We start from the raw sequence: 22,228 nt of genomic DNA on the forward strand, positions 1-22,228 counted from the left end.
AGGCATTAATGGCAGTGGAACCTTTTATAATTTTTCATCAGGACAGGGTATCTTTAAGGACAAACCCTTCCTTTATGCCAAAGGTGGTATGTAGTGTGGCTCTTAACCAAACCATCCATTTGCCAACCTTTTATCCAAACCCACAGAATAAAGGGGAGAAACTTCTGCATTCTTTGGACATACACACGCTTCTACTTAGACAAAACAAACGCTTTCAGGAAAACCGAGCAACTGTTTGTGGCATATGCTGCAGGATCACAGGGCAAGGCTATCTCAAAGCAGACTATATCCAAATGGATAGGACACTGTATTCGGTACTGCTACACACAGCATGGAAAATCAGTCCCAAATAACATCAGACCACATTCCACCAGGGCAACAGCCACTTCAACAGCCTTTCTCAGAGGAGTACCTACCAAGGAAATTTTGGAGGCTGCAACTTGGAGTTCAGTGCACACCTTTACCAAGCATTACCACCTGCCTCTTTACTCTAAATCCAGAGCAGGATTTGCCACTGCAGTTCTGCAGGGCCTCATAGACAATCCTAACTCTTTATAGACCAGCCACCCAACCTTAGCTTTGGGATTCTACCCAAGTGTGATGACTGCAGCAGTGTAACATGAACATAGTACAGTTTTGTACCTACCATAAATGTAGATGTTCGAGTGTTCACACTGCTGCAGTCCAGGTTACCCTCCCTCCATCCCCTCTGAAATAGCTGGACTTATCTATACCTTTCTATCATATACAACCTTTGGGGTGTATTTGCTGGTAACTGAAAGTATTGTTTTTATTTTATATGTATATTTGTGATTAGCGATATGTATTGCCTACCTACTTGGGGGCACCTGACATCTGGGGCAAGAAAAACTGAAGAAAATGGCGTCTGTTGCATCTTGTATACCCCTGGTGCACTGACGTCAGGGAAGAAGCGACAGCAACTGACGCCGGACCAAGACTTTGGAACTCGGGCCGACTGCGGGACCGCCTGACGGCAGGATAACCCAAGTGTGATGACTGCAGCAGTGTGAACACTCGAACATGTACATTTATGGTAGGTACAAAACTGTACTTTGTGGTACATAAACAAGCGAGGGGGGGTACACATTCCTACCTCCTTTGCAGACTAGCCATGGCATTGTGGAACACTGCATTGACCTATCAGATACAACTACAAGCTCAATTCCTGCCAGGAAAGCAAAATACTCTGGCAGATGAACTAAGCAAAAATCTTATGGACCCACACGATTGGAAACTGGAACCACAAGTTTTCAGCATGTTGACACGCAAATGGGGGAACCCAGACATAGATCTTTTTGCCTCACCCCAGAACTATCAGTTGGACAAATTCTGCACAAGAATTCATCACAAAAAAGCTTGGAAAGTGGGTGCTCTATCATTCAGCTGGAAAAACCTATCAGTCTATGCTTTTCCCCCTCTGCTCTCCAAAGTTCTACTAAAAGTCAAACAAGACAAACCAAAAATGATTCTGATTGCTCCAAACTGGCCTCGCCAACCCAGTTACCCACTCCTATGCAATGTGTCACACCTTCCTCCATGGCACCTGCCTCAGACACCTTACCTACTGTCTCAGCAGAACTACCAAATTCTGCACACTCAGCTCCAAACTTTGAATCTTGCAGCGTGGCTAATCAACTAATTTCACCCTTGTCATCCCTCAAGCAAACCAGTGATGGATGTCATTTTGGAGGCTAGAAGGCCTACTACTAGAAAATCTTATGCTGACAAATGGAAAAGATTCTGTGCCTGGAACCAATCACAAGGAATAAGCACAGCAATGCCTAATATTCCTCAGATTCTGCAATACTTAACTGAGATGCTTCACAAGGGCCTATCTTTCTCTTCCATAAAAATCCATGCCTCTGCCATTTCAACTCATTACAACACAGAACCTCTCCTCTTTTCTCATCCTCTGCTAAAGCAGTATCTCAGAGGGGCTATAAATTTAAGACGTCCCAGAAGAGCACCAACTCCTGCATGGGACCTCAATTTTGTTTTGGAAAAACTCACTCTCCCTCCTTTTGAGCCAGCTACTACTGCAGACCTAAAATTTCTCTCCTGGAAAACAGCTTTCCTTTTAGCAGTCACTTCAGCTAGAAGGATTTCAGAATTACAGGCTCTTATGGCAGTGGAGCCTTTCATTATTTTCCATCCGGACAGGGTGGCTCTTAGGACCAGTCCATCTTTCATGTCTAAGGTAGTATCCAGTGTGGCTCTTAATCAGACCATTCATCTGCCAACTTTCTTCCCCAATCCACAGAACAAGGGTGAGCGGATTCTGCATTCATTGGATGTACACAGACAACTTAGATAATACTTAAACAGGACGAAATCTCTAAGAAAATCTGAACTATTGGTGGCATTTGCTGCAGGGGCAGAGGGAAAGGCTATTTCAAAGCAGTCTATTTCCAAATGGGTAAGCCATTGTATTCGTTTCTGCTATATGCACCATGGTAAACCTGTCCCCAAGGGGATCGGGTTTCATTCCACCAGGGCTGCATTTAATTCTGCAGCCTTTCTCAGGGTGTTCCTACCAGAGACATTCTAGTAGCTGCTACCTGGAGCTCAGTTCATACGTTCACCAAACATTACCATTTACCTCTCTTCTCTAAATCCAGAGCTGGCTTTGCCACTGCTGTCTTGCAGGGCCTTATTGCTGCTCCTAATGCTGTATAAATCTATCCTCCCAACCATAGCTTTGGTATTCTACTCAAATGTAATGACTGCAACAGTGAAACATTAAGAACATAATACAGTTGTGTACACTTACCATAAATGTAGATGTTCAAGTGTATTCACTGTTGCAGTCCTGGTTACCCACCCTCCAGACCCCTGTTTTTCTCTTACTATACCTCTCCTTTCTTTTACTATGCTTAAAAGCCTTTTTGGGTGTATTTGCTTTTGTTTGGAGGTATATTGTTAGTGTTTTAAATTATATACTTATATATATATTTTGCTCCCCATTTGGGGGGCACCTGACATCTGGGGCAAGAAAAACTGGTGTAATGGCATTGGCTGCATGTTTTATACCCCTGACGACCTGAAGTCATGGAAGAAGGGACAGCAACCGACGTAGGACCCAAGACTTTGTTAATCAGGCCGACTGTGGGCAACCTGCCAGCAGATTACCCAAATGTAATGACTGCAACAGTGAATACACTCGAACATCTACTACTGGTCTTGACAGTGAAGTAAATAGGGGGAGACTTAAGTGTTGGGGTAAACAGCAGTAGCTTAGTTTTTTTTGGCATTTAGTAGGAGGCAATGTTGTAGGAACCAAATTTCAACTGAGCTAAATACAGTTTTAAGTAATGGTTTGGAGTTCAGGAGCAGATGAGGCAGTACTTACTGGAGTAGAATCATCTGTATCTTGAATGCAGGTGGCTTGAGAAATATTTAGATGTAGATCATTAATGAATCTAGAGAAGAGGAGAGGTCCCAAGATAGAGCCTTGTGGGACCCCCAAAGTAATATGAAGATGAGAGGAAAGGTTATTGTCCCAGGTGACAGCTTGCTGTCTATGTTCTGAATAGGACTTGAACCATTGTAGTGCATGTGAGCTGAATGAGAGAGTTTTTAGTATGTTTAGAAGTATTTGATGGTTAACCATATCAAAGGCTGTAGAAAGGTCAATAAAAAGTGCAGCATAGAGCTGCTTATTGTTACGATGTTTGTTAATGCAGTCGGGGAAGTAGTGGTACTATGAAAATGCCTAAAGCCATGCTGACAATCTGATAGAAGGTTATTTAAGAGAAGGTGATCAAGTAGCTGTTGGTGGATACATTTTTCCATTAGTTTGGCTAGAGGAGAGAGTAGGGCAATGGGACAATAGTTTGAAAGTTCGATGGAGTTACCACCTTTATGAAGTGGGATAATGTGAGGGATTTTCCAGAGAGATGGGTTAAGGCCTTCAGTAATGGTTCTGTTGGTAAGCATGGAAATAGGGTAGGATAGTACTTTTGCAGCAATCTGCAGATATACAGCTGGTAGGAGATCAGTTAAGGGGGTACATGGAACTGGCTTTAGATGAAAGGGGGGGTGGTATGCTAGTCAGGGTGGATGGGAGATTAGAGCTAGCAGGAGGTAAAGAGTTAGCAAGAGATTGTACAGTTGCAGTAAAGCGGGTATTGAGGGCATTAGCAATCTAATTTGAAGAGTTTAGAGAGACCTGCGGGGGTTGGGGTCTTGGTGTGGCCTGGGTGTAAGAGTTTATTTATAGCTGACCAGAAAATTTGAGGTTTTTGTTGATGTTTATGCTGAAGTTTAAAGTAGTAGTTCTTTTTGTCAAGGAGTATTGATCTTTTAGTGGCATTTCTTAACTGTTTATAGTTCTGGTGGTTAGTTAGATTTTTAGTGATTCTCCGTTTAGACTAGATCTTATTTCTTAATTGATTTTTTTGTTTAGTCTATTTGGTAAGCCATGGAGCGGTTTTGGTGCTAGTTCTTATAGTTTTAGTAGGTGCATGGTATTCCAGGATTTGTAGGAATTTGGAGTTAAAAAAGATACAGCTTCATCCAGTGGAAGTTGTCTCAAGGGAGACCGGTCACAAGCTTGTAGTTCAGCTTGGAAGCTGACTGGATTAAAATTCTTTTTATTACGTATAGTTTTAAAGATGATTTGGTTGGGAATTAATGTTTTTTTCCTGATTATATAAGTAAGGAAGTGATCGCTTATATCATCTGGTAGGATATCGGCTTTATATGAGAATGGGTGGTTATTTACAAGGATCCAGTCTAAGATGCTTTGTTTTCCACTAGGCTTATGGATTCTGGTTGGTGAGGTGATAATTTGTGAGAAGCCATAGAGATTTATAAGGAGTGCAGGTTGGGCTGAGGTACAGGTATTCCAGTCAATATTGAAGTCACCAAGTATGATGGTTTCTTTTAGGAAGGAGGAGGAAAGCCAACAGAGGATGGTTTGTAGAATCGATGTTGTTTCCTGGAGGGAGGGAGGTAGGAGCATATTATATTAAAAGACTTGTTTGCATTGATCTGGAGCTTAGAGATAATGATTTCTGCATGGCTATCAAGGGGTAGTTGTATATCTACTATGGAAACTTGTAGGGAAGATTTAAACAGAATTGCTACCTCTCCACCCTTTTTGGGTGTACAATCTAATCTTATTATATTATAACCAGGTGGGATGACTTCCTTGTCCTTTGTCGCTGGTTTTAGCCAGATTTCTGTTAAGACAAAGGACGTCAAAGGATTGGGTGTCAAGTAGAGCATGAAGTTGGCTGATTTTATTATTTAAGCTCTGTATGTTAAGATGAGCTATGAGTAAGGAGTTTTGGTCTTTAGTTGAGGTAAAAGGGGTTGTAGGCTGTGGTTGGTGGGGCTTTAGTGGGATGTTATTTGGTCCTGGGTTGGGAAGAATATCTCTGTGGAGTAATGGGTGTTGGTGAAGGGTAAGTAAGAACTTTAGGGCTTTATAGACACTATTCTGAGACTTTCTGGCTTGATGGAAGGAAATATGAGCTAGCCTATGATACTTTGGGGAAAGGTAGGTAGAGGTGATGTTAGCATGGTTATGTGAGCTTGGTTGACCAAGAGGTTGTGTTTGTTTTAGAGAATGGAGAGGTTCATTCTCATACAGAGTAAGGTTAAACGATATGGAAAGAATTAGTATTAAAGTAGGTGAGAGAATAAGGATTGTTAGTTTAGGTTTGTGTTGTGGGGGCATTTTAAGATAGAAATATAGAATGCCAGCAAGAAATAGGGATTGTTAAGGAGATAGATTGGAGTCAGAATAGGCTATTCTGAAGGGTATTGTGAAGAGTGTTTGGAATGTGGATGTGTATTCTTGTAAAGTGTTGGGGGATGATTAGATGCTAATTGGTTAATTAGGGGTAAGGTTGTAGCTTGTGATGTATAAATGAAACACTGGGGTGGGTGGGATTTGGGGGTAGGGTAGGGGAGCAGAGTGAGCCCACGGGGCGAACGGAGTGGGAAGAGCCAGAGAGAGTAAGAAAAAGTCAAGGAGAACAATCCGTAAGGTGTGAAGATCAGAAGGTAAGTGTGTAGAGTTAAGGAGGAAAATAAGGGGGGTTTCAGGGAGAAACTAAAGGAGAAGTAAAAGGGTTGTAGGGAGAGACTGGGCTACGAGTATAGTGAAATGTGAGATAAGAACCTACTGGGAGACAGGGTAGAGGGTGAGGTAGACTACAGAAAGTCTAGGAACTCAGAATCAGGAGGAGTCACTAGAGACAGGAAAGAATACAGGGCAGTTAGCTGATAGGATGCCACCTAGTGGCCAGGTATGTAAATCCAGCAGGAGAACGAGATCCCTTAAGGGGGATAAGGAGTCTCTTAAGGGGGATAAGAAGCTGGAGTTTGGGGTGGAGCTGTCCTAGTTTAGAGTGAGAGGGTAAGCGATTGGGAAGTAAGGGTAATTTGAGGCTAATAAGGAGATTTGGCTGCTGGCTAACCTGGGAGGGTTGCTTGTTTTACCTAGCAGAAGTATTTAGATAGACAATAACAGCATTAGAAGACATACTTTCACTGTATTCTTTTCTGGGACAAAATGATTCTCGGGGAGCTGGTTGAGGTATTCTCTGTTCAGGAGTTAATTCCTTGGATTCCAGCAGGGTACAATCAGGTAGGCTAGAGCTGGGACTAGCAGGAGTTCAAAAGCTGGTACATGAAAGAAATAAACAGAAGAAAACAGTGAATGAGGCTAACAGTTAAGGAATTAGGAGATGCAAAACAGTGAATTCCCATAGACACAAGCACCAGAGTTTCCTCAGCAGGTGAAACCCAAAAATCATAAGATGTCATCATATTTAAAATAACACATATTGCATACAGACCTATTTAGGCACTACAGTAGTTCACAACTTGATTACTACAGTTCAGAGAAAATGTGCAGTTTCCAACAGCAGCTGTACAGTTCTAAACATTCTATGTAGGTATTAACAGAGTGGGATACATTAACTTTATAAAAGTTCCAACAAATACTTTTGTAAAGGATAAAGTAGATTTAATGCCCTTGCATTTAGACAAGTTAGGTAAGACAAAGATACACTAATAATATCAATGGCTGGTTGAGCTAGCTGGGAATTAAAGGTGTAGCGGCCTGATCAATTGCTTACAAAAAACCCACAACCTGATAAAAACGGCCTCCAAAAGGCTGCAGGGTCAGCACGCATTTGCGCGCATTAGATTACCACTAGTTTAATATGATAGAACCCGACCAGGAATCAAATTTGATAGAGAGTTATTCAGTCTATTTTAGCATTAAATACTAAAAAAAATAAATAAATAAATAAATATGTTAGTGTGTCTGCAACGGTTATTGTATGAGACCCACCCGAATAAGCCTTTGATAACCTAGACAGGCACGTTCAGTAGCTAATATGCATCACACAAGGTCCACGCTAGATGATAATTGCAGTTAGATGTTAGATAAGCAATTCCTAAGACCGGGGGACAGCATACAGTGGGAGACCTAGTAAAAAGTAGATTAATAGTACCAGCAGGTACTATAGCATTAACAGATGTAATCCATAATAATTATGTTATAAGCTCCATGCAGGAGTAAACGGCCAAAAGTGTAGCAAATCCTATTACATAACTTAAGGCTTTACTACCATCTCCGTACAGGCACTTACAGCAAGAAAAGGAACATACATGCAAATATCAAGTAGTAGAGCTCAACTTATTTTAAATGTATCTGTGTATATTAACAGAATCAGGGTTAATCTGATGTAGCAGATTCACATTGAGTAAAACAATGCTATTCAGCGTATTAAGAAGCCATTATCTCGAATCACATATCAAAGGCAATTGCACTAGCCTCAAATTTTACAACGGATTGTGGAACCACGTATCTTATCGTATCGCACCACGCCACAGTAGCCACAGAGCCATTCAAGAAGAAATAACAAAGCAACACAAATTGTTTATCCCCATCACGTTATAAATCAGTAGCAGTCCGTAGCCTAGACAAGTGAAGCAGTTTTTATAATGCTCCACGTGCACCACACTACAGTAGCTTTAAAAAAGATTCAGACTAAATACCAGAGCAAACACAAAACAACTTTCTACATTCACTGAAAGTAATAGCAGTCCGTAGACTTGACAAGTAATGCTGTTCTTTTAAATGAATCAGTTAACAATTCCGTACTTACACTAGGTAGCAAACACCGAAGCCAGGGATGCACAGCAGCTGGGGACGGGGCAGAAGAATAAAGATGGCGTCCCTTGCAGTGGGGTAAATTTATCTCATTAGAAAGGAAGTTGAGGCAGTACGGGAGGTAAGTGATGGAGGAGAGGGGGAGGGAATGGGAGTAAGAGCAGGTAGACACCAGAGAACGCAAAATATACAGCAGCAGGTTTGTTAGCAGGAGGGAAAGGTAGGGGTGGGTGAGGACTACAGGGAAGGTAGAAATAGATCGGGCAGGGGATAAGGAGAGCAGATATACAGTAAATGATAAGGGTATACGAAGTTTCAGATCTAAAGGAGAAAGTACTAAGGACAGTCAGGTAGTCAAATAGGAATAAACAGGCTCGAGATCAGAAGGCTGAAGTACTAGAGAAATGAAGGTAGGAGTGTTAAGGAGATGAAATGCAACAGGATAAGAGCCAGAGAGGGTAAGAAAAAGTCAAGGAGAACAATCAGTAAGGTGTGAAGATCAGAAGGTAAGTGTGTAGAGTTAAGGAGGAAAGTAAGGGGGGTTTCAGGGAGAAACTAAAGGAAAAGTAGAAGGGTTTTAGGGAGAGACTGGGCTACGAGTATAGTGAAATGTGAGATAAGAACCTACTGGGTGACAGGGTAGAGGGTGAGGTAGACTACAGAAAGTCTAGGAACTCAGAATCAGGAGGAGTCACTAGAGACAGGAAAGAATACAGGGCAGTTAGCTGATAGGGTGCCACTTAGTGGCCAGGTATGTAAATTCAGCAGGAGAACGAGATCTCCTAAGGGGGATAAGAAGTCCCTTAAGGGGGATAAGAAGCTGATGTATGGGATGGAGCTATCCTAGTTCAGAGTGAGAGGGTAAGAGATTGGGAAGTAAGGGTAATTTGAGGCTAATAAGGAGGAAATTTGGCTGCTGGCTAACCTGGGAGGGTTGCTTTTTTACCTAGCAGAAATATTTAGCTAGGCAATAACAGCATTAGAAGACATACTTTCACTGTATTCTTTTCTGGGACAAAAGGATTCTCGGGGAGCGGGTTGAGGTATTCTCTGTTCAGGAGTTAATTCCTTGGCTTCCAGCAGGGCACAATCAGGTAGGCTAGAGCTGGGACTAGCAGGAGTTCAAAAGACTAGGTAGCAAACACCGGAGCCAGGGATGCACAGCAGCCAGGGGACGGGCAGAAGAGTAAAGAATACATAACAGTCTGTTATTTAAATTGATCTGACTGTAATAAGCTGATCACTTAACAGCTTACTAAAGTGAAGTTTTTTTTTTGCTCTTCATTTGAAGAGTTGAGGGTATGTGGTGCTGATTCATAATACCAGCCCAGGGTGCTAATTGAACCAGCTACACTTCAGCTCAGATCAGTAGTTTATTAAGTACCTATGAGCCTATGCATGCATTCACACACGCGCGCATGTTGTACAGGTACACACATTGACATAAGCTGTATATAGTAAGTTAAAGCTTAGTCACATCACTGAACCTTAATTGTCAGATACTTTATAGGTTCATAAGTTCATACTAGGCTATCTGCCCTAGGGCATTTATAAGCCTAGCCAGAGTGTGTTTGGCTTTCTCCACCCATTTTAAATTAATTTTGCTATGCCCTTTTTCGAGGTTAGTATACTGTGCCTCTAACAGTGACACAGAAGTGATACCCGGGGTAAACCTACGATCTCCCATCCACTCATCAAGATTCCTCTTGAAGAGAGTCAATGAGGGACTCTGCCTAACCTGGACTGGGATTTTATTCCAGAGTGAAAGGAGCCTCTTACTTATTTTATTTTACATTTGTTGACCGGGTTAGTCCGACTGGAATCAAAGTCCATTTTCAGCGTAGGCCCGGGGAGATAAACTCCAGACACAATACAAGAACAAAAAGCAGTTGAGAAAAAAAGAAAAACATTGATTATATATAATATTATAATTTTAGTTATAGGTGTAGTTAAGAAGGGAATACAGATAGAAGTACATTCAGACATAGATACCAGTTAAAAAGCTGAACTACTGGAAGAACTGATCTTATTTAAATCTTCCACATCTAGAGATATACACATCCACCTGCTGCCAAACTTGCAACCACAAATATCCTCTTACAACCTCAGATTCTGCTCCTAGGACATACTCTTCAACATCAGGGACCAGTCCATTAACCACAGCTTCCTCCTCTTAGCTCACAAACTTTCACAATCGCCGCCAATCACTTAATGGAGAATAAATAAATAAAAAGTTCACCATCAAGCAACAACTTAAGGCTTACCTTTCAAAGCAATGCAAATGCTTCAATGCAGCCCACATCACCCAACATATCTGCATACTCTAACTTTGCTACACCCCAAGCAGCTCAATATATATCTAGCTTAATTTTTAGATATGTCTTCATTTTTGTACATATGGTTCAACATATTTTGCTTTACAGTCTTTATTAATGGCAGATTATTCTTGTTTATCTTTATAAGATAAAACAAAACACTTTACCTGATGGTCGCATCACTCTTGGCTGTGCAAGAGCTGCTGACATTCAATTTTAAACATTCACACAGCTTTGGAAAAGAGTATTAAGTGTAATAATAAGAAAAGGTGAAAATGTTACCATTCACTTCGGAGACACAGTGATCAGAAAGATATGTTCTATGCAACTTCTAAGTTTTTCTGTACAAAAGCTTCATTCTTCATACACTGTTTAAATGGCTTGGTTGCTTATAGTAAGAGCTGACATTAGTGGTTCCACTCAAGTGGCACAAAAGCGTGCCCACAGAATATAAATACACATTAACACATTTAACTGCTCAGTTCCATAAAAATACCACTTCAAAAATCACTTTTTTGTAATTGATATTCACTGCATTTAAAGAGTTTTGAAACAGAATGGCACTACTTACTGTAGTTGGCAGGGAGTCAACAGTCCAGTAACTAATTTATAAGTTAATTTTTCAGCAACACAGACGTGGGTAATTGAGATTTCACTATTTTGTTCAAGATGGCATACCCTAAATGAATACCTGATGTGTATGAGGTGCACTATTTGCCATCTTTAGAGCCTTGAGTATGTACCATATAAGCACTAGTCTACAGCACACTTATGGAAAAAAATGACAAAGCATCTACACACAGTAGCACATATTCATAGTAATCATGACTGCAAACTATGACATAACTATTGAGTATGCAGATTAGGTACCAAACCCCATCACTTTGGCAAACTATTTCTAAACATTTTTGATAGCATTTTCCACATTTTTCTAGTGACTTTGCTCCAAAGTTGTGCTGTCCATTTCAGAACACTTCAACTTCTGACCAGATGCACACAACCAACAACCAGTCCCAAATCTCTCTCTCGCCATTGCTACACTGGATGCTTGGATACAAAGATATTAATTCAACTCTGCCACAGTGTTGGCAGTCTTAACTCCCAAATTTATTTGTGCTTTGTTGACCAGGTTCGTCTCACTAGGCCTATGACCTGCTTTCAGGGGGAATTCCTCAACTCTTTTTAATAAGGAACACAGGATATTTTATATCCACCTGAGCTACCACCAACTCCGGCAGATAGGACCCTTAATTAACATATATTCTGAAGGTGGCACACCCATGACACACTGCAGCGTCAGCAGCATCGGAAACTGCATCAAAGCAATAAAACCGATAAACTTCTACCAGCATCAGAAGCACTGAAATGCTTGTCTTGCAGTCACACTTTTCACTTCATGAATACCACATAGTCCTCATCCATTGCAATTTCCATTCTGCTGGCTCTGAACATCATCTCAACAACTCTCTCAGTATAACCAGATAGTTAAGGACCATCTTTCCTTATCAACTTATAGGCACCACTGCAAAGAAACAAGGTCTCCACTTACCCAGTCATGTGCTCTTCCTTACTTTGTGCTACATACACCCTGATAAATCCTACCCCAACCCCTTCTCCTTCCCCTAAAAAAGTTCTGGTGTCCTAGCAAATGTCACATCAACTACCTGCCTCAGAACTCCTAATCATTCCCCCACAGTATATATTACGTTCTCATTGTTTTCTTCCCAGTTATAACACTGTCGATGATCCTACAAATTTCTCAACTGGCATTGCTGAATTGTCGCATTCTAGTTCATATAACACTTTTTTATGACAAATACTTCCAAACACTTTCTACAACTTTGTGTCATTATTCCTACATTTACTCCAATATCACCATATACTGCCACAACAGCCACCCCTACTACCATAGTCCTCTTAACAATATAATGGAGTGCAGCACGACAATACTAATGGATACAAAACAAGGGGCACACAGTGATTACAGCGTCAATACTATGCAAGTGAATTTCGACACTATCTGAAGTTTTGGATAAAATCAACTCCTCCTTTACAAATTATATCTGGGATCATGACGCCTTCGTCATACAATTCCCATCCGTTACCAAGAAGTCTAATCCATAGTATGCAGGTCCTCTTTCCTCATCTACTTAGCTGACAACTGAATTTCAAGTACTTCTCATCTCAATTCTACAAGTGACACCTCTCTCCCACCAAGCAGTGGCCCCACTTTTTTTCCTCTCTCAGACCATGGCTGCCCCCTCAGTTCATTTGTCTTTAAACAGCAGCTGAGAAGCTCATGCAGGACAATCCGTTGTTTGTCCCAACAACACCCATGTAAAGACAGTAAGGGAAAGAGAAAAAAAACAGCCTTCAGTAACAGGCCCAAATACTCCTTATAGCCTGTAAACTATGCAAGTCAAATTTGCCAGAGCAGTAAGATTTGCGTGGTGGTGAGCTGGAAGTTAAATGGATAGTTCTACAGAAGTTCAAGACTGTAAAGCTTAAACAATGTCCTTCCTTATCACTGCTGCAGTATTCATAATGTGGGATCCCCTGCCAAGTTTAGCCCAATATCTGGCCAGTATACCAAAGCCTTCACATCCTCCTAGCATCATACATCAGGCATATGCTAACCGCACCAGGTTAGGCCATAATGATGGTGTACCTATGCTCTATACTCAGAAATTCTTTGCCACCAGTCCAAATGCCAGGTTTTGCTGAGCTGGTTTCTACCAAGCTATTTACAGATTAGTGCCCCATTGGGGTTCCTTCTTTTTCTTCCTTCGTGTACTTAGGGTTCATGTCATTCAGTAAGGGAAAATGTCATTGGAAGTGTTTGTTCTCCTTTGCTTCACATGATCATATCCAGTATACCATTTGTCAGGCTTTTGTTCCCAAAATACTTTAAATCCATATGTCTTCCTCATCCATTTACCTTGAGAACCAGCTTCTCGGACTTTTCTCCCAGGGTACCATGTCCTAATCCACCTGCTCCAAGGTAAAGCTTTCTCTTAAAAAGAAGACCAGGACGTCTCTGTCTGTCACTGCTACAGTCCAGCCTCTGCCTGATGTCTCTCTTCAGTGAGTGAAGACTGCTAGACCATCTGATGCCAACATCAGTTTCTTCTATCGCAACCCTGTCAAAGGGTGGCATGAAACTAACTTCTCGCATGTCCTCTGAGACAATGGAAATTGTGGGTATTGAGAGTGAACCATGGCTGACCATTTTGGAAGGGCCTAGTGGAATTTCCCCAGATTCTGGTTAAGAAAGAGATCCCTGGTATCTTATTGAGTCTAGGCATGGCTCAGAGCCTACTAGGTTGGTCAAAGCTGATATCCTACTAAAGAAGTAGAAAACCAAGAACATTCCTCCCCATCCATAAGGATCCTCAGAGGGAATGGCAGAACATTACCCAGGGCTTTTTCAATGCTCTTAATGGCCTTAAGACCACCGTAGGGGGATATAGGTTCCTGCTTCTACTTGGTCCTTTACTCCACCCAAAAGGACTAAGGAATCTGATTCTTCAGATGAGGAGGTGGATTCTGGAGATGAATCTTTGGCTTGCTCCTCACAAATTACCTCTCCTTTGGACTATGGGTCCAAGAAAGAGGATTCCTTGTGTCCTGACTCTCTCTCTCTCTCTCTCAGGAGCATTTTAAGTAGGATTATAAGCTGCTGCAGATGAAATCTCCTAAACCTTCTGCTGTTCCACCTTGTCTGGTACATTTGCAGCAGCCTCTTTGACTCCTGATTTGCATCCTTTGACACCTAAGAAGCCTGACTGCTTTTATAAGGTGCCTGAAGTCTTTTAGGTACCTCTACAAGTGTCCTCCTTCAGACCCTACTGTGGTCTCTCTTTGCTGACAAGCCATCCAAGCTTTTGCCCTCTTCCAAACTTCTTCCTTCTGATAGACAGGATATGGAGAGGGGAAAGCTGCCGTTGTGGCCTTCAGGGCCAGTAATTATCAAACCCATATGGCCAGGTATGTTTTGTCCATTTTTTCCCATCTTGGGGTGGTTATGTCGGACTTTCCTGACTGCTGCCCTATCCTTATCAAGTTCCACTTTTTCGGTTGCCCTTCACTCCAAATGTAGTTATAATGCAGCTGATGCATCCCGTAGAGCTGCTGTTTCAAGTTCAGTTATGAGGAGGTAGTCTTGGCTTCATCTGATGATGATAAAGACAAGCTTCTTGATGAACAGTCGGAGTCTTTGTTACAGCTGTTGCTGGCTTAAGACACTACAAGGCAAAGGTAATATGATGCACGTTCATAAACACATCTTTGTTTCTCCCATACTCAAATTTCAGAGAAACTATTGTAAGCCTGCCTTTGTCTGTAGGCAGTCCTGTCAGCCTTGTAAGGGGAAGAGTGTCCCTAAGCGTATGCTCTCTGATAAACCTGCCCGGACTTGTAAAACTGAAAAAGACCCCATTTCATAACAAATCTGCCTCCGTCTGACATACTATCTCCCCTTCCCCTTGACCAGGTTCCCCTGTCTCTCACTGTTTGGTAACAGATTACATCAGACTCCTGGATTCTGCCTGCTATCCATCACAATTATTTTCTGATATGGAATCCCCCCCACCTTCTCAATTCTTCTTCAACCTCCTCCAGACCAAATTCCTCAGTTTTCTGGGGTTCTACAAGATTTACTGGATCAGGGCACAATTCATCCCATTCTAGAAACCCAAAGCGGAACAGAGTTTTACTCCAGAATGCTTTTGGTTCCCATAAAAGAGGGATCTTGGATACTGTTCCTATATGTCTCCTTTCTAAACATATTTCTTAAGAATCCTTTCTTCTGGATGCTTTTCCTCCAGACTGTTCCCCTCTTACTTCCACAGGCTTTTCTATTCTCCCGATAAACACAACACACACTTATCTGCATATTCGCATTCATCATCTATTCAGGAAGTTTTTACATTTTTCTGTTTCTTCCCCTCATTTTCAGTTCTCTGCTTTCCCCTTTGGTCTTTCTACATTTACCAAATGTCTGGCCCCTGTAATAGCTTTTTGCAGGCTTTAGGAAATGTAGATGTTCCCATATCTGGATGACGCTTCTTCAGGCTCCCTTAGAAACTAGGCTTTTGCAGGATCTGTACTTTGCCATGCTTCTTTTATGCTGTCTGGTTATTCACCATCAATCTCAAGAAGTCAAGTCTGACTCCTTTTCAAGAGCACATGGATTGCAGAATCCAAACCATTCCAGTGGTGATTTCTCTCCCTTCTCCCAAGGTTCTCTCTGACAACTTGCTTCCGATTTCTAGATCCCATTTCTCTCATTCTTGCAAGTGGATTTTCAGAGGTCTGGAGTTCATGGCATCTACCATTACCATTCTCCCTTGTCAAGCTTCATATGAGGAAACTTCAGTGGTACCTAAAGACCGTCCAGCTCCAGCATTGTCACCTTCTGGAGTTTCCAGTTCCCTAGCTTGTTTCAAACTTGTTCAGTTTTAACTGTTGGATTCAGCAGATCACCCTCAATTTGGGACTGCCTTTACCAACTTCTAATTGAGCTATACGCAGATTTTCCAATCTGTTGTGGGAACCTCCTCCAACAATCTGAAGGTTTGGGGTCTGATGACCCTTCATCAGAGGTCAGACCACGTCAACATAAAAGAAATGAGGGTGCTTATTCTTGCTGTTTATGCCTTCCATTCTCTTTGGTCCCATAGTCATGTGGTTCATCAACGAACAGGGTGGCACAAGGTCTTACCTTTGCAGAATAATCATTCAGGCCTGGGATTTGGCTGTCTGCCATTAGGTAACCCTTCAGGCAATCCACATCCCTTTAGAACACAAATTTGTGGCAGACTCCTTGATCAGGTCCAAGAACACAACCTCATGAATGGATGGTTCACAGAGAAGTGCGTGTTGTCATAGTACATTGGTGGGGTACTGAATCTTTTTTTTTCTCTCTGAACAGGCAACTTCCTCACTTTGTTCTAGAGTATCAAGTCTTCTGGCTTGAAAGGTGGACGCCATGTCCTTTTCTTGGAAGGAAATGTTCCTATATGCATTCCTTCCTCTTCCTCTACTTTCTGGGGTCCTGCACAATATCAGGATGGACTTCCCAGGAATCTTGCTGGTGACTTTTGGCCTAAACAGCACTGGTTCCCCTTTCTCTTTCATCTGGCCAGGGGTAATCATCACAAGTTACCTCACAGGATGGATGATCTCACACAAAACAATGGGTGCTCATCCATCCTCACTTGTCCACTCATCAGGTGACACTTTGGATGATAGAATTTTGTCTAAACACCACTTTTCTGAGGATGGTCTTAGGATTTTCTGGCCTTCTACAGAACCTTATGTGTGATTGGCAAATATTTTCTGTTTGATGTCTCGGGCATCATCAGGATACCTTCTCATTGGGGGTCCCTTTGATCCTTTTTTGTATGAACTGCTACATGCTTGTTTAGCATATTCTTCTGTTAAAACTCACTTGTCTGCACTCTGCTTATCTGCCATTGAACCCACCATTGGCTTCTCATTTTTGAGGTCATTCAGTTCCTTAAAATTGTCCTTCATGCAACCCCCCAAGAATGCCTTTTCCTCCCTCTACCCTGGGACCTTAATTTTGTTCTTAGAAAACTGTCTCATTTTGAGCCCTCCTTCTCCTCCTCTTTGCAACACTACACCTAAAAGGTTGTATTGTTGGTTGCCCTTACTTCAGCCAAGAGAGTTTCTAAACTGCAGGCTTCGATTGCGATTTCTCCCTTTTTGATTTTTTCATAGTGACCGGGTGTTTTCTGCATACTAATCCTCCTCTTATGCCCAAGGTAGTCAATGATTTTTCTTTTAATTGTACTATACAGCTTCCTTTTTTCCTATTATGCATGCTGCTAATGAGAAGGTTCTTCACACCTTGGATCTTCATAGACAGCTTGGGTATTACTTGGATAAGACAAAGACTATCTGGAAGTCTGTGCAGCTTATTTCTTTTCATACTAGGCTTGGCAGTTTCTAAGCAAATCATCTCTTTCTGGATTTCTAATGCCATTTATATTTGTTATTGTTTTCACTGAAAACAGGTTTCTGATTCAGTTTGTGCTCATTCTACTTCACCAGTGGCCTCTCTTGGGGCTTTCTTCAAGGGTTGGAAAGTAGATCCATCCTTGAAACTGCTACTTGGTCCTTTGTCCACACTTTTAGTAAATATCTACTAGTTGGATGTCATTTCTAGACCTATGGCAGGATTTGCCTGGGCTGTCGTCCTTGGTTTTGTGGAGGACTACTTTGTGCCTTCCTCCTCTCATCCTTTCTGAGTAGCTTTGGTAATCTCCCACATATTATGAGTAATGAAGCAGTGATAAGGAAGGACATTGTACAGTTGTGTAAAATCTTACCGTAAGAGTACATGTCCTTTTCACTGTTGTAGTATTTAGTCCCTCCTTTCTGCCCCCTTTTCTGTGTCTGTTCTGTTGGGAGCACTGACAGAGGGGGGTCTGTTCTGTTTCTTTTTCCCTCTGGATGTGCATGTTCTCTCTTCTACTGAGGTTGCTCTAGTTCTCCTGGGACACTTCAGTTCTGAATATGCAGCATACATGTGTCAGCTTCATGCTGTATGCCTGCGTTGGGAAAATATTTTTAATATATGATGCTCAGAGGATTTAAGGCTTTGGCATACAGGCTGGAAGTTGGGTTATTCTTGGTGGGAGACCCCACATGTTATGAATACTGCAACAGTGAAGAGAGACATCTACTGTTATGTTAAGATTTTACACAACTATGCTTTTCATCAGTGTAATGATTTTCATGGTAGAGGCCTACTGAGTAACATGTTGATTAAAGCGTTCCCAGTGTGAAAACTGAGGAATTGTTTTTAAAAAGCTATTAAAAGTTGTTCACCTGGGCAAAATTTGGTTATTGGCTAATTACACATCCTGGATGCCAGAAAAAAAAATGGAACAAATATTGTAAAATCCACCAAAAAAAAAAAAAACGCAAAACTCTGGCTAGGAGGAAACTTATAGCTGTCCAGCAAAAGGCAATTAATATTACAGCTTTAGTACAACAGATGGATTTCAGTAATTTAGATGAAAAAAATAAATCAAAGGCACTTGTAAATATGTAAAACCAAATGTGAAAAAAATAGAAATTTTAAGTAGCCATTTAATTGCAGAGATCAGAGACTTTGGTGAAATACTGACTGGATGAACAGGAAGCTTTTCAAGAAAAAAGTGTTTTAAAAAGTTAGCTTCAGATATCTGCAAGGGGTGGTTGATCAGACGAAGTCTGAATGAGGAGGTCAAAGCTAGAATTAGAGGGGCTGCAGCCAACTGGCACAATGTGTCTGGAGTAGTATATGACAAAGAAGCTGAACAGTAAGGTGTGCAAAACAGTGGCGTGACCAGTAGTAATGTATGGTACAGAAACCTGATCAGTAAAGCCATAGCCCTTGAAGCTAGAGGTGGTGGAGATGAAGTGCCTGAGATAAGTGGTAGGATGCATACTATGTGATTGATGAAATAAGGATATTGGAGAAGCCACCAAAGTAGCTTCAGTTGCAGAGAAGGTCAAAGAGAACAGGTTACAGTGGTTCGGGCAGTTGTGCAGAAAAGCATAAGACAGTCTTGGTGAAGAAGATTTGGAACAGAAGGCAAGATGATACAAGAGGATCCACCAAAGAGGTGGATGAATTGTGTGAGAGAAGACCTGTGACAGTCAGGCATGACTGCTGAAGAGGGGTAGGAAAGTGGCATTGAATCAAGAGAGAGAAATGGTGACAGTTGAGACAAAACCCCAACCCCAGTAGAAAATTGCATGTGGTCATATTGGTACATACTGGTTACCTTAATCTGACAAACGCCTTCAGTACTGTTCCACACATGGGCATTAACACATTACTTAAATATAAGCCCTTTTGAGGACCCACATTGGATAGCAAGCTGGTTCACAGTCAGAAGCTAGTAAATTAGGCTTGGGGGACACTCTCCTGTAAAAGGCTTACTACTAATGGTGCCCCTCCAGAAATTAATATTTAGGGGTGCTTCTATCTGAAGTATACTCTGAAGTCAGTGGTGATGTCAGAGGGTCTTTGGTCCACCACGTTTACAGATGGAGCTGTCAGCAACTCACCTGGGGACTTTAAGTTCCTCCAAGAGAGCCTAACCTGTACAAACTTGTAGTGCCAGGACCATGGTCTAAAGCTAATTGTTAAAAGGTGTAGTATGTCCTTTGGAAAAAGTGAAACACCCATACACCTACCAAATAACATGCGGTGTTTGAGAGGGGGCTGTTGTTTACCAGGGGCCAAGGCAGTTTTGTAGATGGCAAAACTATTCCCTTAACCATCATATATATATATATATATATATATATATATATATATATATATATATATGTATATGTGTGTGTTTATCTATATATGTGTGTGTATATATCTGTGTCTATATGTGTATATATGTAGACATATGGTTTACTATCAAAATGTGGAATGGCACTTGCGTGAAACTAGGATGGTCAAATGCATCTTTTCCAGTTTTTGTAATGCCGTTCTGAAAATGTTCGAATGCACATTAGCGAATGGTAGTGTACATTCACTAATGTGCATTCAACATTCTGATAATAGATCGCACTACACTGGGGATCGAAAAATTTACCTTTTTCCTCACTGTATTGTGATCTTTGAGTTGGAATATATAATATGCAGGGGGCGTGGGGACTTGACCCCCTGCAAAACTGTAAAAACTTGTGCTGTTGATGTACATTTCTTACAGCAGCTTCAGCACAACTTCCTGAGGGTCTGACATCACCTCCTGACATTCCGAATTTGTTCAGATGCTGCCATCAAGGTGATGATTTTCGACATGCCGTAAAAGTGACATTGCCAAATTTGGAATATCAGTTTGATCACGTGAATAGATTTTTTTTTTATATATAGTGTGTGTGTATGTGTATACACACACACACACATATATACATATATATAGATGTATATAAAATGTAATTACAAAATTCTTCTCCCTAATTCAGTTGATTACAAAGTGCATATTTTCAAAGTTCAGAGCTGTTGATGTCCCTCTGTACGCTTCCCTTTTTAGATCCATAATATAATATAATGTTCTCTTTGGTAGTTAATCAGGCAAACACATAGTACATCTTGGGGGGGGGGGGACTTTTTCACACAGAGAACGTTAAAAGCTGAAGTTCCATGACTTACACGTAATGCCTTAAAGCTCTCTCTTTTCAGTTTTGCATAGACCTCTAAAGGGTGTCCTCTGTCTAGCCTGCAAGGCTTCAATTGACCAAGTCCTGCATGACCTGCTACTCATTTGCAAAACCTGTAATGGCGCAAGCAGCCACATGAATCCCAAACCTCCAGAGCAACATAAACAGACTCTGCTGGTGGGATAGCTACCTCTGTCTCAGAATGTGTGTGTGAGTGAGAGAAATCTGCCAAAGTATAATTCAGGGGTTTGACACACCCCTCTCATACTACTTTCCTTGGTATGATGGCTGTCATTCTAACAAGCCTACATTACTTTGGACATATTTGCCTTGTTTGCTGCATCAGGCTTTCCCTTTAATATGTTACCTCCTCCTTATTTAAGTGGATAGGTACTGTGAGCTGTAAGTATTAAAAAGGTGGAGCTCCTTCCCTCATATAAACAGTAGCAAGTGTTGTACTGCTTTCCCTACCTCCATCAGATTTTAGGTCCCCAGTCCCTTAGGTAGGGCGCTTGGCAGCACTAAAACACTCACTCACAAAAGCTTGTGTAACAGGTTGTGAAAGACCTATATATTAATGGCTACAGGATCTTTTACAGAGTCGTAAAGCCTGTCTCTATTGTTTAAGCAGGTTATATTTCCCAGTGCTGTAATATGTAGAGTTGTTACCAAGTTTGTTTTACCTAGTTAAATTTGTCTGCGTCTTCTGGTACCAGGAGAACTTCTAAAAAGCAACTGTATTCTGTTCAGAATTGCCCCTGATGGGGTCAGTCATAAAAGGATGAAGTAGTTTTACACCACTGCACTAGGCTAATATCCTGAGAATGGTCTTGGTGGTCATGCTCCGTCTCCCTCAGACTTGTTAGTACTACGTAGAAAAGATCTGCTTAATGTAAAAGTATTCTCTGTAACCAGATTTTTCTAGACAGGGGTCCAGGAAAGTAAATAATGTGGGAAGAAATAGCCAGGGAATTGTTATGGCTAGGCTTGTATAGGCCCTAGGGCTGATGGCCTAGTACCAACCTATGAACCTATGAAAAATGTGATAATTCTAATATTAGATGAATACTGTAGGAAACAAACTATTAAAGATGCCTGTATACATTTTGCACAGTGTACTGCTGTCAGCTTGTCATGGTATAAGTGCATTTGATGCTGTGCATGCTAAATGTCAGTGCTACCCTCCACTCTCCGTCTGACATGCACACATACTACATTTGAATTAGGGAAAGCATCGATTGTCTATTTTGCATTCCTCTGCCTGCTGCCAGCTTTCAAAACTTCCCAGTGTTACACTGGCCCTGATTTCCTGGCAATGGGCACTGTCATACTTTTCAGATCAGTCAGGGAAGTCTTGTATTTGGGACGGCATCGTCTGGGCAGACAATCAGAGGCTCTTCATGCTCTCTACAGCATCCCAGCCTTGAGAATATTCTGTTTTTGTGCTGTAGCCCTAACCCCAACCCCCTGGTGGAGGTGGCTTGCCCTCCAACTTTACACTTCTTACTGACAGCAGTAGTTTTACTTCACTGTAACATTCCTGCAGTTCAGAATTACAAAACTGTTTTCTGATCCCTGA

At 41.5% G+C, this 22,228-nt stretch overlaps 1 protein-coding gene across 1 annotated transcript in view; it reads left to right on the plus strand.

Annotated features, from left to right (window-relative positions):
* SMG5 (SMG5 nonsense mediated mRNA decay factor) overlaps positions 1-22,228 on the plus strand; it is a 2,571,376-nt gene that overhangs the window by 1,301,038 nt on the left and 1,248,110 nt on the right. The window lies entirely within an intron of this gene.

The sequence above is a fragment of the Protopterus annectens genome, chromosome 8.part0, assembly GCF_019279795.1.
Source record: "Protopterus annectens isolate FY-2018-M chromosome 8.part0, PAN1.0, whole genome shotgun sequence".
NCBI classification, from domain to species: Eukaryota; Metazoa; Chordata; order Ceratodontiformes; family Protopteridae; genus Protopterus; species Protopterus annectens.